This window comes from Empidonax traillii, unplaced genomic scaffold, assembly GCF_003031625.1.
Source record: "Empidonax traillii isolate 1590-97213 ecotype Southwest subspecies unplaced genomic scaffold, ASM303162v1 scaffold500:size455409, whole genome shotgun sequence".
Classification (NCBI taxonomy): domain Eukaryota; kingdom Metazoa; phylum Chordata; class Aves; order Passeriformes; family Tyrannidae; genus Empidonax; species Empidonax traillii.
The window spans coordinates 261,573-279,954 of NW_020955693.1; the positions used below are offsets into that span (position 1 = coordinate 261,573).

Sequence of the window (18,382 nt, forward strand, 5' to 3'; positions counted from 1 at the left end):
TTAAAGAGATCTCCTACATTTATTTTATCCATTTTCTTCCCATTTGATTTACGGTGTTTAGTTGCTGAACTCTCAAGTCTAAGACGTGATACTTACACAGTGTAAAATATTAAGCCTGTAACTCGCACAAGTGAAGGACAGGCACAGGTAGGACATAGGGTAGCTCCTACAGATACAGTAAAACATCTGCTATCCAGTGCTTTTTTCATGTTTTCCAAGATAAATTTGCTGTTGGCTTAGCAAATATAAGCAGAAGCTATTATGGTGACTTGGCTGCTTTTATCTCCTGCAGTGTATTGCCCCCTACTTTGGATAATTTGGTCATTTACTCCATCTCTTATACCTGCAGAGCACCCATCCACTGCTGATGTCCTGGACCTTTGCAGCTTAAATACTACAGGGATTTTTAAGTGGGTTTCAGTCTTCTTTATTATGGTTTCAGGTTATTATATGTTAACACAAATGATTCTGTTTTATTTAGGAAGTGACTTATTTATTTATTTATTTATTTATTTATAGTGGTTTCCCTTGATCTTTATATACTTAATTTTATGCCTACATTTTACTTTTAAACAATCACTACACCACCTCTACTCTCTTCCATTTCCCCATAAAATGTGTTTCTGTGGTCACAATCAATCATGAATTTGTGACTTGGGAGAAAGAGGACTGGAAAGATGCAACATCTTGGACTCACGGTGAATGTACACAATGTTAAAGCTTAACAAAAGCTTTGAGGTCAAGAGAGGTGATCCTGCACCTCTACTCAGTCCTGGTGAGGCCACATCTGGAGTGCTGTGTCCAGCTGGGCTCCTTAGTACAGGAAAGACAAGGTACTACTGCAGAAGGTCCAGCTGAGGAGCACTAAGATGATTAATGGGACTGGAGCATCTCTCCTATGATGAAAAGCTGAGGGTGCTGGGTCTGTTCAGAAGAGGCAACTCAGATGGGACCTCATCAATGCCCACAAATATCTCAAGGTGGGTGTCAAGAGGATGGGACCATCCTCTGCTGCCCAGCAAGAGGACAAGAGGCAGAAAATGATGAACAGGAAGTTCCACCTGAACATGAGGAAAAACTTGTTTACAATGAGGGTGACAGCATTGTAACAGATCACTTAGAGGCTGTGGAGTCTCATTCTCTGGAGATATTCCAAACCTGTCTGGATGTGATTCTGTGCAATCTGCCATAGGTGAGCTTGCTTCAGCAGGAGGACTAGACAAGATGGTCTCCAGAGATTCCTTCTAACTCCAACCATTCTGAGATTCTCTGAGTGAATTATTTCATATCCTAAAGGATGAACTGAACAAATCCAGTCTTCGAAAGGATATACAGATACAGAAGTGGTTATGTTTTAAAACCTAATTCCTTGCATTTATCCTTGGACTTATTATCCTTGTGTTCAGTATTAAGCTTAAGAGAAAAAAATTTTGAGAAAAACATCTCTTAAATAAGCTTCATAGAGACTACTTGTTCCCTTGAAGATATTTGGAGAAATTTAGATACCTGAGAGACATTTAGAAGTACAGTATTTACCCAACTTAATCTAGTACCTTATTTATATACCTATTTAGATTTATTTTTGAGTACTCCACAAACCTTGTCACATTCTTGTAAGGATGAAAATGATGATTCTGTACCACAACTTCACCACTTATTTTCTCTTGCATGAATTTTAACCCTCTAACAAAATGAATCATAGTGTTATAACACACCTGCTTTCTTGTCCCTTTGCACTTTGCTTCCCTTTGAATGTCACAGTGAACTCACCCTGGAAAAAATAAACAAGCATTAACTTTAGAAGTGAAAATTTTCAGCAGTACTCTAGAAATTATAGTTTCTGTACTATTATAGACTTGTCAGGAAAGATTATGCTTTTTTGCTTTTCAATCTCACCCCATTCTGAGGGTTCATACAACAGCTACTACAGGAGCACTTAAATACAACAAATCTAATTAAATACACCAACTTCTCCATTTCCTTAAGTAACAGATCTCCTAGGTGTTTAGAGAGGTCAAGGCAACCTTTTCGTGCTTCTACTCTCTTGACTGATCCTGTTTTCTTCCTTCTTGCTGAGTTATTTGCAAATGTATGTAGCACACTTTTCCCTTAAATTCATTTCCCCGGGCCTCTCATTTTCACCCATTTCAGTAGTTATTGGCCCAGGATTAAGATGGGAAAAAAGAGAATGAAAGATGATCTGTAGGGATGAAGATATTCTAGTTAGGATTCTAAGTATAATCATCTTAAGCAGTGGGAAGTGTTAATAGAAACAAGGACCTTTTAGAGTGAGGGAGTGGATGATATAGAAATTGGAAGACAAATAGGAAATTGTAGTTGCAAGTATAAGAGAAAACATGTCAGTTATTTGGTATGAGAAAGAAAAACATGTCTGCCTCGCAGATAAAGCAAATGGAGTGGTGCCTGAACACGTGGGCTATAAATGAGCATATATCAATTCTGAGGTCATAGCAATCATTGTAGTAAAACTGACTTACATATGCTGCAAATATGTATTTGAAACATCAGCTTCAATGTGGTTGTGGCAGCAAGAAGTGCAGCACAGGCTGCAAAACCCAGCCAAGCTGCAGGTTACATGAATTTGTGCTCTCAAGGCCAAAATCCCACTAGCATGTGAGATGGATATTACAGATCAAGTCTGGCATCTATAGGCAGCTGATTTTGTGCCTGCCCTACAGACAAAATAAATCTAAGTGAGATTTACTTAAAAAAAATGAGGGTGATGGTGAGTAGAGAGACTGTCAAGGTTGTGGGAGTCAAGTCTAGAGACATGGTCATTCATGAGACAGAACAATCACTGTGGCAGAGCAGAGGCTGCTGTTTTTCTAAACTGCACACAGAAGATACAACCCTATGATCTGACAAAAGCATTTTGCTTTGAAAAGACTGCACATAATCAGAATGATTTCATTTCTACTAATCACTTTGAAACTTTTTTTTTTAATTCTCCACTGTCCTATTCAACTGTGCTTTGTGAGTGGGTATGAAGTAGTCACTTCATGATAATTAGTGCAGGTTTTTAGTTGTCTTCCTCTTTTTTCAACAATGAAGTTTGGATTGTTTACTCAAATTCCCAGTGACAACTATGTAAGGGTTGGAATCTCACAGAGACAAATGAGACTGTTTATTCTTCAAAGCACTACTCTTCAGTCTTCCTACAGATTTGGGGCTCAGTTACTGCTTACATTCTGAAGATAATTTGTTTGCCTACAATCACTTAATTAAATATTTTAATATTCCATTAAAAGTCAGAAGATGATCCAGGAGAATATAAAGACACTAAGACAGTTAAAGCATCTTGTTACTGTATATTCGGTATGTAAAATGTCTGATACTGAGTCCTGAAAAGTCCTGAAAAACACCCATTTGAAAGATAAATTTGACAGAGATAAAATCATACCTGCCCAGATACAATAATAAAGTGAAATAAATACAGATAGCAAAAACAAAAGGTAAGAAATTTAACGGAACCCACGGAATTGGAAGGACTTGTCCTTTTGTGCTATCTATGAAAGACAAAAAAAAAAAAAAAAAAAAAAAAAAAAAAAAAAAAAAAAAAAAAAAAAAAAAAGATTGTAATTAACAGTAATTATCTTAGTTATCCAACCTGGAACATTTGTATCAGCAGGAGTTCCTGCTGGTATTTAGGTGTTAAGCTATTTTTTCCTCTGTTTTTTTTTTTTCCAATTCATTAACCATTATTCCTCAAGAACTTCTAAGTAGTCATCAGTCTATGTTGTTATCTGTTGGTTCAACCTCTTCAAACTGTTGTTCTTCAGAGAATTATTCTGTGAAACAAACCAAAAGAGACATACTAAGACCATGGTACTAGTACCTTTTTGGAGTATTTTTTCCAAAGATTTAACTGTCATTGATGAAACTATGCCTACATTTATACAAAATTACAGTAATCTGTTGCCATAGCAATTTTTTTTTTTTATTTGGAGCTTTTTTAAAATTTTGAGATGTCCAAGGAAGAGGTTGTAGACAGGCCATCTCTAGGTTATTTTCCCTGCATCTCTGCTTTCTCTATAGCCAACACAATTTGATTTTTTCATGAGGTATTCTATTTTCTAGAGATTCTAACACTATTCCTTTAAGTGAATATTCGAATATTTGTCAGTAAATTCTTGCACTTTGAGCATATTTGCAAAAGGACCTGTTGCCTCCACACACTGGGCTCGCACACCTGCCACCTCAGGAATGCTTCCAACACTTTTAAGAAGTTAACAAAGCTGCAGGACTCTCCTCTCACAGCCTGCTAGGGCTGAGCTTTCATCTCTGAAAGGCAGGCACAGACACTGCCAGGCACTCACAGATGAACAGAGGCAGGAGAACCGTGCTTTTTACAGGAACTGCATGCACACAAACAGCACTTGAGCGAAGAGGAGCAATGCAAATGGCCTGATCCTGTTCTTCCTCACAGGTTAATCAGGCTCAGTGAGATGTCACGGTGACATCCCATCTCCACAGCAAACGCTGGCACCTTTTACACAGACTCCACACACCTCTGGGGCCCCAGAAGAATCCTGCATCCAGTACACATGGAAGCAGAAATATTTGTTCTTAATACATCCCCTCCCCAAATAAACAGGAAACAAAATGCTGTGCCAACCAACCACTCAGCACACCTTTGGGACAGGTATCACACAAACATGCCAAGGGCACAGTGCCACCTGGACTGACACATCCTGAACCTCAAGCAGCAAGGAGCCTCTCAGACCAAGGAATGTAGTGAGCTAAGGTCTGTGGTCTACTTTGAACCAACGAATCCAGTACACAGACAGACAAAACTCACATCCTCAGTACACCAAAAAGGTGATTCTGTCCAAGGAATGACACCTGGCACATGGAAGGAGCACTTGGCATCAGTGACAAAAGCACAGGGCTGCTACATGCAGGCATCCTTATCCTCATTCTCCACTGAATGTCACAGCCATAATGTAAGAGATTTAAAAATCACAGTTGCCCGTCTCAAATACTGTCAAAGCCACAGAAGGAACTTGCCATAAGATAAGCCACCAGAGCAGGAACTTGAGATAAGCACAGAAAAGAGGAATTAGGAACAGAAAGGCACTAATTACAAGCCTGATGAAGGTAAAGCTGGTTAGCACATCCTGGTTATTTCATCTGGAGAAAAATTCCCATTGTGGCAGGCTGGGGAAAAGGAAGCAACTGCTTATATACATATCCTCCCAAGTTATGGGAATGGCGTCTATCCCTTGTGGATACCTGGAAAGTGGACTACAAAAAGGTGACAACCCAGAAGAACAACTCAGGAACCACCACCACCATGAAGACCAGAGTGGAGAAGGACCAGTGGAATGCCACTGGATCCACATGGGGGGACCTGTCTTCTGCTTAATCCATCTCGCTCTCCTTCCCTCCTCCTCATGTCTCTTTTTTCTATGTCTTTCTATCTCTCTGCCTCACATTTTACTGTTAAATAACATCTGTACTACTGACCTTGGCTTATGGTCTAGTTTGCACCTTAAGTCGGGCAGAGGCATGTCTTAACAATCAGAAAATAACACATAAGGACAGAACCTCACCACTCGGAAACATAATTTTTAGATTTGATTTTCTAAATGAGATGGGCATAGCAGGGAGTTTGCAATTCCTACCCTGTGCCCCATCATCACTTCCCACTCACCCCTGAAAACTCCCACGTCCCATCAGTGGAAGGGAACAGGACAGTCCCTTGAGCTGGGCAAGGTGTCCAGTCCTGTCTGTCAGCCTGGTATTTGCACATAGTAGTTCTACCATGAGCTCAGCTTTCTACATGGAGTTGTTCACGGATGTGTTGCCCTGTAAGGGTCTACTGTTTTTATTTTTTATTGCTTCCCAATTTAGATGATTTACAAAAGCTGCCAGTGGCTTCCCTGGTCACATCAGATCAGGCAAACCTCTTCTTCACTGTATACAAGAGAACAGATCCTGGTCTTCCAAAGGTCTCTTCCTGGCTGAATTATTCTGGTTTTCTAACTTCCTCCTCTCCCCCCCTCAAAGGTAGTTGTTTTGTTTTGGTTTTTTTTTTTAAGAAACTACTTACAGGAAAAACTTCTATACTGAAGGGCTTTCTTCGCAATGATATTAATTCAAGAATATCAGTAACTTAGAATTTTTTTTAAGTCAGTAGGACAGGATGTTCTTACAAAATAAAATATTAATTTTTCCTGGCTATACGCAAACCAGGGATTTCTGGTACTAATATCAATTGTAAACTTACGTAAAATAACAATGCAAAATAAACCAATGTTGCCACAGTACAACATATTCATCAATAAATGCAGTAAGAATGTTTGCATAATGTATAAATCACACAAATAGTTCTCATAATTAATTTAGCTTCTTTTCTCCATCTCAGTATGATATGGGCAGAACTGATGAAATGCAAACAGACATGCTCTGAGAAAGCACACAGAAAGTGAAGTTTCATATGCAGGGAGTGGATTTCAGCACTTTTGTCAGCATATAGCTGCAGCTGAAATTGAGAGTTCTAAATAATGCATACGTTTTGCCACCGCAGACAACTGTGCCCTAGTTGCAGTGAAGGACAACGTCCACTTGCAGGGGAGAAAAGATGGTGAACAGGGATGGTTTACAGGTTCAGAAACCAGTTTCAGCAGAGGCTGCCGTCATATGTCACCTAGGCTCACTAAGTCAGAGAAGAATCCTGCTACTGCCAGATTCCAGCTGCTTTCAGAGCAGGAAAGCAGGATTCTGCATCAGAAAACTCATTTATTTCAATTCACTCCTGACTCCTGTTGCTGATTTTTAATTTCATACTTTCTTCTGTGTTGCAAACGTACAGAAGACACTCTTGTAAGATGCCATCCCTAAAAGACAGTGAAATAATTCTGTTACATCCTTATAACACTATATGAAGTGTTATGTCTTCTCTGTCTTCTCCTCTGAGAACTAACTCGCCATATTCAAGTCTGCTGCTTCCTAACTCCTCACGCAGTCCCCACTGAGACTGGCAGAGTTCACAAAAAGGAAAAGCCCACAGTTGCAAATAAACTAGTTCTCCTCAAAATGGGAGGGAGGAAGGCAGAAAGGCAGGTAGGAAGGAAGAAAGGACAGAAGGTGAAAAAGAAATTAAGCTTCTTTTGTCTTTTGTTGTTCACCAGGTTTTATGACGTTTGGCTTTGGTTTATTTTGGTTTTGTTTTTTTTACCATGGGTTTGTTCCAGACTGTTCCTAAATCTTCCATCGTCTTACTTTCCAAGGCAATCTAGCAAATGCTTATTGTCTTATTTTATTCTATGACTGAATTAGTAGTGATAACATAAAAATTCCTTCTTACTTGCAGCTCTTGATATCCAAAGATCTTCAATGACTATTCACTTCTTATGTTCTCAATCTCAATTAAATCTCTGTGGAAAATTGCAGCTTTTTAAACCTCTCTCAAATTTGCCCTATTGTTAGATACTAACTTTAATTCTATAAACGCTACATTTCATTTGGAAAGCATTCTGCATAAGCTGCTATTAAAGATGAAAATCAAGGCAGTATTATATTAGAAATAATGAACAATAGTAAAGAATTAAGGAGAATTTTCTCAAAAATGTAGGGGAATGAGCTCTCTTAGAGCATCTCTTCACGCTTACAGCTGCATTTCAAACTTTACAGATTAAGACAAGTCTGAACAGGGGAGAGATACTTAAAAAAAAGCAATATATGCATATTAAACAGCTCTTAATAGAAACTGGAATGTATTGTTCCACTTGTGGATGAACCATGTTTCTTTACTTACTTATTTCCAGAAGAATGCTTTTCATACAATTTAGCAATCTTCTCTTCAATTTCTTCTTGCAATAATTTTTCCATAGCTTCTACAAACACATAGAAGGCATTTTTTTGGACAGTGTCCATGAGCAGATTCATCTTTCATCACCATCTGAAATACCAGAAAAGTCATACATTTTTAAATATTTTATTGCTTTTTCCCTAGACTGTTGTAGTCATCCATAAGCTCTTAACTTGAGCAGGAATGTCCTAATGTATCCAAAGATAACCCACTTTTAAATATCAGATAAATGTTGATAACATCGCTTTGATAAAAAGTATTTAAATACAAATTAGACGATTATTTTCTGCATTAGAGAAGCCAGACACTTTCCCAATCATCATTTTTTTCATTATGCTACTGTCTGATATCATACTGCTAGCTGGAGAGAGAAAAGGGATTTGTCCAGATTTAGCTTAATGTGATTGGTTTTATGATTTTATTGTTTCAGTTTAAGAGACTCACATGCAACAGATCTGCTAAAATGCTAACCTAAAATTTCAGTGTCATGCTTCCATTTTAAAATCTTGTAACAGTGTAGACACTTCTGCATCCTCGAGGAGAAGAACTCTGTAAAGGCTTTTAAAGCTGTCAAAGTTGTGAGCACAGGAAGTGCAGGATAGAAATACTCTGCTCTCTTTAGAAAGACAGCTGCAGCCACTGCCTCGTACAGCCTCAATGCTTCCTGTAGAGAAAATGTAATTCCCATTAAGAACCGTATTTCTTGCTAGGTCAATGATGTTTCTCTTCAAAGATTTATCTTCTGGGTTTGTATAAGACGGAAAAGATACCTCTCTTTAAAAAATAAAAATTAATAAATAAATAAAAAAATAAAAACCAAGAAAAAGAAAAGAAATATGAGTTAAATCACACATGCTTATATTATTCATTATTTCTGTCACTAGCACCAATCTCGTTCCCATGACTTCATGACTGGTAACAGTAAGAATTACTTGAATTTAGGTGCATGTCATAGCCTAAGAGGCTTCCAAATACATAGCTGTGATATTTCTGCTAGACAGCATGAAAAATAGGTGTTCAGCCATTTTGTTTGCCATCTATTTTGGAAGAAGAAAAATTGAAGTTTGCAATGATGTCCTACACTTTCATAAGTAATGATGTACTTTTAATTTCTACAGTACTGCAGTGATCGTTTCTGGAATGTCTAAGCTGACAGTTTAATTTCTCTTCAAAGTTTTAAAAAATTCCATTATCTTGTTGCCATGCTTCTGCACTTCTAACTGCAAATTTAAATGCGAGGAAAGCAATCCAGCTTCTCTAGTAATGACTGAATATCATTATTACGAAATTTCAGTAGAATTAAAAAATTATTTTTTAAGCATTTTTTAATATCTCAGTTAAGAAAAGAGGAAAGCACAAAAAAAAAAAAAAAAAAAGGCACAAAGTAGATTTCTAAGTTGTTTGTGTAAAAGAGGCACTGACCATAAGTCAACTACTTGCCACTGAACAAGTAGCAGTTCAAGTTCTCTCCTAAATGGCATCTAAAGGGATGTTGCCCTCAGGCTTGTACATTTATTCGAATAATCACTCTGAGTTTGCAGCTGCAGCATTCTTGCAGAAGTGCCAGTAGCTCTTAACACAGCAATCTCGACCTCCTAAGTCTTTCCTTCAAAATTAAGGACTTACATCCAAACTTCAGTGAGTGAGTCACACCCCTACCACTCCTTCCCTCCTGTGTAAAGCCTTGACTGAGTACAGCACTGACTCACCGAGTGAAACCAACGAAAATGTTGGTTTGGAAACAAACACCACGGTCCTTGGAGCTGAAGTGGGAAGTGTTTGTGTAATACCCAACCTGGAGTCTCAGGCTGAGTCAATGGTAAGGTTTTTTCAGAGGTTTTCAGGGATTCACAGCTGCTCCAGAAAGAAGCAGTTACATTTCAAATTATAACTGTACATGTTTTTTCCCAAAAGTACACAATGACTTACTGGCGCAGGAACAAACTGCAGATCTCGATTTACTGCCATTTTCTTATTCCGCTGTGGTTCGCTATTCCTTCATGAAAATACGATACAAGCCCATAACTTGGGTAACAAGTATTTAATTTTGTTGGCCTTCTGTACCCTCACTTATAAATCAGCATCATTAGCCTAATTTTTAATATATTTTCAGGCAATCCAATATTTTCTGTCTGTTCTGACATTTCATACCTCCTGAATGTGGTATTACCCAGAGAACAGTGTGTCAAAGAAATAACAAGATATAATAATATATATTCTTTTCACGAGAGATCAGCTCTGTGACAGGGATTCTTGGTGGCAAGAAGGGACCAGATAAGCCATGTATCTGTCAAGGAATAAAGGTTCTCCCAGAGCACACAGGTGACTTAAGAACATTACTGAAGACCTGACTTTGCAAAATATATTAATTTTGTTCAGTTCTCTCCACAGATCCCACAGACTTCTTCTCAGCTAGGTGGAAGAGGAGTTGAATCCTTCTGGCACAGATTTTACCAAAAAAGAAAAGTACCTGGACCTCCTGTTACACAGAAACTATCACACAGTACTAGTACACAGTCCACTTTTAGATTATATAGTGCATCTAACTCTCATACAAACTAAACAGATTATTAATTTTTTTGTGGGGCATTAACATCAGATCAGTACTAGCAAAGAAAACTTTTAGTGCCAGATGCTGTTGCCTTGAGCAGCACAAGCAAAGATATGCACACATTTTGCTAAACACAGAGCAAATAAGCAGACAGCTCTTGGATGGATAGAACGTTCAAATTAAAAAAAATTTAATTTAAATCAAAATGTTAAAAAATAAAGGAACTTAACTGATTTTGAATCTAAGTCATTGCGCTTTTAATTAATTTGGAGTTTACATCTGAAAGTATTATTTATGGTTTTATAATGGCATTTTTCTGGTGTTGCTTTGCTTCTCAGGAAGTCTGCCTACTCTTGCACATAAGGAAGAAGGTAAATTGACCTTGTAAAGGGAAAAAGGAACAGTGATGACTCATATCTTCTAAATGCACAAGATAAAAAGCAGAATTTCTTTTCTAGGCTTACAGTCTTCCAAGTTACCATTAAAAGATAGAATTTATAATTAATAAGAAGTTATATATTGTGTGGTTTTATTTCTCTTGCAACATTTATTAAATACTTAAAGTGTGATTTGAATCAGAATAATGAGCGGAACCTTCAGTGTGTTGCAGTTGTGTTTTTTCACATCTTTATTACAAATATATAACATGATATTGCTGCATGTAAGTACACTCAAAGTTAGGGAAATAAAACTCTTTTATGATGAGTTTAGTTTTGCTTGGTAGTTTTTTGTTTGTTTGTTTGTTTGGTTTTGCTTGGTAGGTTTTGGTTTGGTATGGTTTTGCATTCCTATTACATCCTGCTACAGTTTTTATACTCTTTACATTCAAAATCTGGAAAATACACTTCATTTTTTCAGAGTTAAGAAGACAAGGATATGCTATTCTACTGTTAAACTTCAGCTTGAAGGAAAACATTTTTTTCTTTTATAGAGATAGAAATGAAATAACTGCCTATGAAATGATATGCACTTAGTTATCTAAATTGCCTACTCTGAACACAGTTAAAAAATTATGGATGATATTTTCTGCATTTAGAATATAATTTTCAATAGGTCACCTTGCATAACTCTATTCCCTCCTGCTTTAGCACTCTCTTCTCACTTTCAGCTCCTTGAAGTAGAATCTTTACTGATTTTGAATCAATTACTAAACTACCTGAAGGCTTAGTGGAGGATCTGAGATGTAAACACTACGATTTGAAATTCCAAATCATATTACTCACATTACAGCCTGGTTTCCAATATCCTTTCTCCTGCTGAATAACATTACATCCCATGTGATCCTAATGATGTTAATACAACCATTTCCAAAGGAACATACAGGAACAAAGTCAGTATCTCGAGGTTTTAAAGAAACTCTCCTTATTTTTCTGTTATTATTCTATATTTCTATATTAAGGGACTGGAGCATCTCTCCTACAAGGACAGGCTGAGAGAGTTGGTCCTGTCAGTCTCAAGAAGAGACGACTGAGAGGGGACCTTATCCATGACCGTCAGTATCTGCAGGGAGGTGTCAGGGCATGGACCAGGCTCTGCTCGGTGGTGCTGAGCAATGGGACAAGAGGCAACAGGCAGGAACTGATGCTCAGGAAGTTCCACCTGAACACGAGGAAGAACTTCTTTACTGTGCAGTGACTGAACACTGGTACAGATCACCCCAAAAGGTTGTGGAGTCTGCCTCATTGGAGATATTCCAGAACCATCTGGACACCATCCTGTGCCATGTGCTCTGGGATGACCCTGCTTGAGCAGGGAGGTTGGACCAGATGACCCACTGGGGTACCTTCCAACCTGACCCACTCTGTGATTCATGATATGAGAATATAAGTGGTTTCTCTGTCATACTAAACAGATGAAGATGCACACACACAAAAAAGGAACATTTGGAATATATGAAATATAGCATTGCATAAAAATATTGGATAGCTGCACTCATCCTCAGGGATTAACAAACTTGTTCAAAGGCAAATTTCTTCTTGAAACAGTAAATTTTTTTCTGTCTCTACTAGTTATAGAGAGTAAAGTCATCAAAAACCTTTCTTCTGATTAATAGAGAAGTGGATTCAGGGAGAGATGGACAAACAACTCTGACAGGTTGAGGAACCCCTCTATTGCCCACTGATGGGGTGACCAACACCACCTACATTCTTCAGCAACAGACTGAGTAGAAATAGTTTATCTGAACAGTGATACCTGATTTCTGAGAAAAGCACCTGTAGGTAACACCTGAAGAGGTCTGTCATATAAGATGTTGAGAGATATAATTTCTGCAAAGAGTTTATCCTAGGTTCCAGGTTACACCACTTCTGTCAGTTTTTTTCTGGTTTGAACTGAAATGACTTTTAAAAGAAAACAAAACAAGTGCAGACAATAAAAAAATTGTGTATATGGCAGTAAATATGAAAACAAACTGTGTCATATTTGTCCACTTTTCAAAAGTAGAAGTAATTTAATTGTAATCATGTCAAACTCCTATTTGACATCTTCAGACATACAAGGGACAAAGGCAGCATATGATACAAATACTTATGGGAAACACTTCATTGAATTGAATTCAATGCAGCGAATTGCAACTTCTGCAGCTTGGTTAATTTGACCTTAAATATTAAAATTTAGATGAATGAGATTTACATGCAAGGAGCAAAACAAGACCAGACACCACCAGTAAGGTGACTTGAAGTAAGAGCAGCATGGAACTATTTAGAAATAATTTCTCCATAATTTTTTATCTGCCATGTTATCAGCAATTAAAGACTATAATCTGAATCTATTATCCTCCTCCTATACAACAATGGTGGACAGAAAATATCATGCCTCTTTCATCAATGTCAAGTCTTCTGAAGTCAGGGACTCTTTAATGTGTTTACTTAATCTTCATTTAATTCTTTTCTGTAACAGGATAATAGAGACCTGTCGGTTATTTTTCCATGCATCACTAGTCTTGAATAAAGTTAAACCACACCTGGCATAGGGACTTCAGTGTGGACATCACATTTTCCTCAGTCAAAACACTACCCCCTTCAGTAAGAACAGGTAGGGGGAAAAAAAACATAAAAGTGAAAAAACACATAAAAGTGAAAAAACACATAAAAGTGAATATAAATACCTTTAGAAGGGACCACAGGATGTCTTTTCCTCCCACCTCAGACACATCCTTTCCACCATCAAGGCTTGTGGCACACAGGCCTTTAAATTGCTGATCCTATGAATGTTGTTCATCCAGGACCACTCTGTAAATGAAATGGGACAGTAGACCCCATTATTTAACTGTTAATATTTGCCAACTCTATTTTTGGGGGGATTTCATGCTTGCCTTAAAAAGATCACCAGCAAGTTTTTATCACTGTACATTAAAATCAATCATTAGTTAAAATAGCACAGGCTGCTCGCAGAAGAAAAACTTTTTGTACCTGTAACAACAAAATCACCCTCCTGGAGCCAGAAGTCTGCTTTCCTAAGGGACATTTCATCTATACAGCAGTGCTTTCTGTTTCAGTGGGTTTTGGCTGCAAGGGATTTAGACATGTTTCACCTCTCCAAGAGATGCATAACTCTTCTGAAAGAAGTTATTCTCAACATAAATAAGGTTTCCAAGTGCTTGAAATGTCTTCTCATTTTTAACTATGTCAAGTGTTTCTCTCAACAACAAAATTTAAAAGACACACTGCAAAATCTGATTTTTGCTCCCTGTTACTTTCCTTTCAAGTACTCACAAGTTTATTTTATTTACTTGGTACCTGGAAGTGCTGGAACTGCAGTTTAGATTTGAATTTATGCACCCAATTGTGAAACTACTTCTTATTCATTAAAATTGCCTTCTAAATTTTATCTAAAGTTAAGGAAATCTGTTTAAATAGACATGCCTCTTTTCGTACATAGTAGGAAGGGGCTGCAAATTTTTTAAGTCACCATGAATAGATCTTATATTCTAACACTGATCTGAGATATCATCCAGTAAGTTTTTTTAAGTCAAATGACTTCTGTTCAGAATAGATTCAGTTTACTGACAGGAACTCTTGTACAGTAGTTCACATGAAATCTGAGTAGCTTAGTTTGATACAGAAGCTCACAACTGGAAGTCATGGAAGTTTTACCTGAGTAAAAATGGGAAGTTTAGGAATTTTAAATATTTGCCAGCTTACCAGACAGGAATGCCAAAATCTGAGTATTAAAAACATGCATGTAATGAAGATACCCTCCAGAATGAGTGCTATATTTTTACATAATATTGCCAGGCTTGTTCATTGCCCTTACCTTACAGGATTACATACAGAGGCAGGTTCAGAAGAGAAGACTCAAAAGAATTTGAATTAAAATATTTTAATATTTTTTAAAACTGTAAATTGAATACTGGCAATAAGCATATGCTCCTATTAATTACTGTACCAAAAATATCACATTTAAACTATTTTGGGGACTTAAAAAATGGTAATAAATTCAGAAATAAAACTCACTGAATGGCTGCAATAAAATATACTATAGGGAAAGAAGGAAGTAATAACTTTATATTGACAAGAAAATAAAAATATGAGAAGTGGTATGGAGCCATCACCACATGTTAAGAAAACTTAAATCACAGTAGTTTACACTTACTATTCACTTTTTAAATTGCCTTAAGCCCATGTAAAGAAACAAGTTAAAATGAGATCAAGACAGACCAACCCTTGGAACCTTCAAGACACTGTAATTCACTTTTTGGTGTTGTTCTTTTCCTAACTTAGTCCCATAAACTATACAAAAAACAAGAGTTAATGTTCTTCAGTTCTTAACAAAGCTGTTTGAAATCTGAGCTGCTAAGAAAAGCTCTGCTCTAGATACGGAGGAGTGAAAATTAAAACAATTCTACATGCTTCACATCATCAAATAGTAACACAGAAGCTAGAGGACTCACAGCTCTCGAGGTTAGGAGCTTGAATCCCACATCCCATGTGCTCTGCCCCTGAGACATTCCAGGTGTGCCTGCCCTAGGAAGGACATTCCTCCACCGTGTCTAAATTGACTAATAACTACAGCCACACCTCCAAGCTGCAGAAGGCAAAGGCAGGAACTGGAAGAACATAGAGCTGTCTCCTGCAGGACATCACGTTCACAACCGTCCAAGGAACCTGAAGGTGTACAAGTCGATGGGTCTGGTGAAGTTCCCACAGACTTGAAAAGGGGAAATGTAATACCAATTGTTGAAAAGGGAAGAAAGGAAGAATGAAGGACCTACAGACTGGTCAATCTCACCTCTCTGCCTGTCCAGATCATGGAGCAGATCCATCTGGAAAGTATGCTAAAGCACAGGGTAAAGAAAGAGGTGATTGGTGAATAAGGGAAAACCATGCCTGATAAATTTTGTGAGCCTCTATGATGGGGTTACGGTGGTGGCTGATGTGGGAAAAACAACTGGTGTCATCAACCTACACTTGTGCAAAGCTTTTGACACTATGCCACACGACATCTTTGTCTCTAAACTGGAGAGACATGGACTTGATGGGTAGACCACTTGGTGGATAAGGAATTGGCTGGGTGGTGGCACTCAAAGAGTTGTGGTGGGTGGCTCTAGGTCCAAATGGAGACTAGTGACAAGTGGCATTCCTCAGGGGTTAGGATTGGACCAGCTCCATTTAACGTATTTGTTGGTGACAGGGACAGTGGGGTTGAGTGCACCCTCTACCAGTTTTCCCATGACACCAAGCTGTGTGGTGCGTTCAACACACTGAAAGGCAGGGAAGTTCCATCCAGAAGGATGTTGAGAGGCTTGAGAAGTGGGCCTGTGCAAAACCCAAGGAGTTCAACAGAGCTAAGTGCAAGGTCAGACACCTGGGTCATGCACTGGCACAATATGCAAGCTGGGCAAATAAAGGATTGAGCGCAGAGCTGAAGAGAAGGACCTTGAGGTGTCGGTGGGTAAGAAGCTCAAGATGAGCTGGCCATGTGCACTGGCAGCCCAGAAAACCAACTATATCCTGGGCTGCATCAAAAAGAACATGGGCAGCAGGTTGAGGGGGGGGATTCTCCCCCTCTGCTCTGCCCTCATGAGACCCCATCTGGAACACTGTGTCCAGCTCTGGGGCTTAAACTGGGACTCCACAAACTTCCATAAGGCAAACAGCTTAATTTGCTAGGATAGAAATCTCTCCTATATTAAAAAGACTCTGCAAGTATTCTTAATCCCAGGTGAATCAGTGTTACATTTGGTGTCTTGTTTTAGGCTGCATGAATTGGGACAAAGTCAATTTAGCTTTGAATAACTTGAAACAGCAGCTAGGAAACATCTGTAAAGAAACTGACCACTTGCAGCACATCCCTGCTCTGTTCCCCCTTCCTCTGCAAATAGGAGCTGCTGCCTTCGCTGGAAACAGCAACAACAAGCAACACAAGCTGGAGGCCTTCCAACAAACATGCTCCAAAGTACTTAACCTCCCTTAATGCAGATGATGTCAAAAAGATTATGTCACATTCCTGTGTTTTAACAGAGAATTGGCTTCTCTCCTTGCAGCCAAGTGTGCAATGTGACAAGAAGAAAACTCTCCGAGTTGGACTGAGATGTGGTCCCTTGCTGGTGCAAGCACACAGCATGGCAAACTCTCTCAATTTGCATAGCAATTAGTACAAGAGGATGGACAAATTTGATATGAAAACAAATTTCATGCTGAAGGTTCTCAGGTGTTTTTAGCACCACTGTCAAATGAGAAATATGATCTGAGAGAAATTAAGCACTCTTTTCCTTCAGCTTTACTCTGGCAGAAAAGGAAGATTTTTACTGTAGTAACTGCTGCAGCGTAAGTTTAGGCAGGACTAGTATTTTTAAGATGCACTTGTCCCTCATAATTCAAAAAGAAATCTGCTAAACTGCACATTTGCCCTTCAATGCTAGTTTTTGTTAGCTTTAATAAATAGCATTTAAAATTTTCCTTCACAGAGCCTGAATGCTTTTCTTACTGGAATCATCATAATAAACCAAGTCATCCAAGTCACACCATGGGTGTTTTCATCGTCTCTGAATTTCCACATGAACAATGGTATCTAAACTCCTATTTAAAATGCAGGAGTGGTGTGATGTCCTGAGACTTTGCAAAAAAACCAAGATTGTTCATCACATGTAACTGTCATGGCAAGCCAGGATTTCAACTAGAGAAGTGCTATTGCTAATCAGAACAGACAAAAGGAGCCCCTTAATGCAAATTACTGCCCTACCATTTAGTGGGAGATTTTCTATCTAAAAATCTGTGTGATGGAATATTGCATAAAAATAATGTATGCATACTAAAATGGCAAAGTGCTCAATATTGGGTAATTTTTACCTAGGGGGTCATCAGAGCATTCTGTTGGGCTGTCTTGAAAAGATAGGTTTTGGTTTTAAGTGCTTAGGTTCTCAGAATGGTGGGGGCAAATACAGTGAAGGAGTCCAGATAGAAATCCTACAACGAATGGATCATTTCACAGTGGTTCCCTAAGGTCCTGTCCCCTGCAAATGACACCCTTAAGAACAGAAACAAAAATCATCATTTTGAAAACAGCCTTGCAGAGGCCTGAAGGGGTATATAAATGCTGTGTGTCAAATGGGGGGAAAAAAAAGCCAAACCAACAAAACACTATTTTCCTCTAAATAATACATATTTCATTTACAGAGCCACAGACTCTGCTGAGCTGGAAGAGACCTGCAAGGATCATCGAGTCCAACTTCTGGCCTTGCACAAAACCATCGCCAAGAGTCACACCATGTGCCTGAGAGTATCATCCAAATGCTTCTTGAGCTCTGGCAGGCAGCAAAGGACGATGTTATTTTTATATTATCTTTACTTGCTTACTCTTTCTAGATATATTTCTCTCCTGACTTGAAGCCTGTTCGTGTAGTCAAGCAACAAATACGACATTATGGTTTACACTGAAGTTAAGAGTAGCTTTGGTATTCACCTTATAAAAAGGTAAGTGATCAGCTAAAGCATAAAAAATTGCCACTGGCTTGCATTACTTGGTACTGTATTTGCTGTTCCACCACATTTGTACTG

General features: G+C 38.3%; 1 long non-coding RNA gene across 1 annotated transcript in view; it reads right to left on the minus strand.

Annotated features, from left to right (window-relative positions):
• The window catches only part of LOC114063920, a 15,167-nt gene extending 1,609 nt beyond the window's left edge, over positions 1 to 13,558 (minus strand). Inside the window, exons 1-3 of the long non-coding RNA XR_003572646.1 lie at positions 13,492 to 13,558; positions 3,629 to 3,809; positions 1,600 to 1,771 (exon numbers count right to left, since the gene is read on the minus strand). This is a non-coding gene — a long non-coding RNA (uncharacterized LOC114063920). The remainder of the gene's footprint in view (positions 1 to 1,599; positions 1,772 to 3,628; positions 3,810 to 13,491) is intronic.
• Positions 13,559 to 18,382: the final 4,824 nt, after the last annotated feature.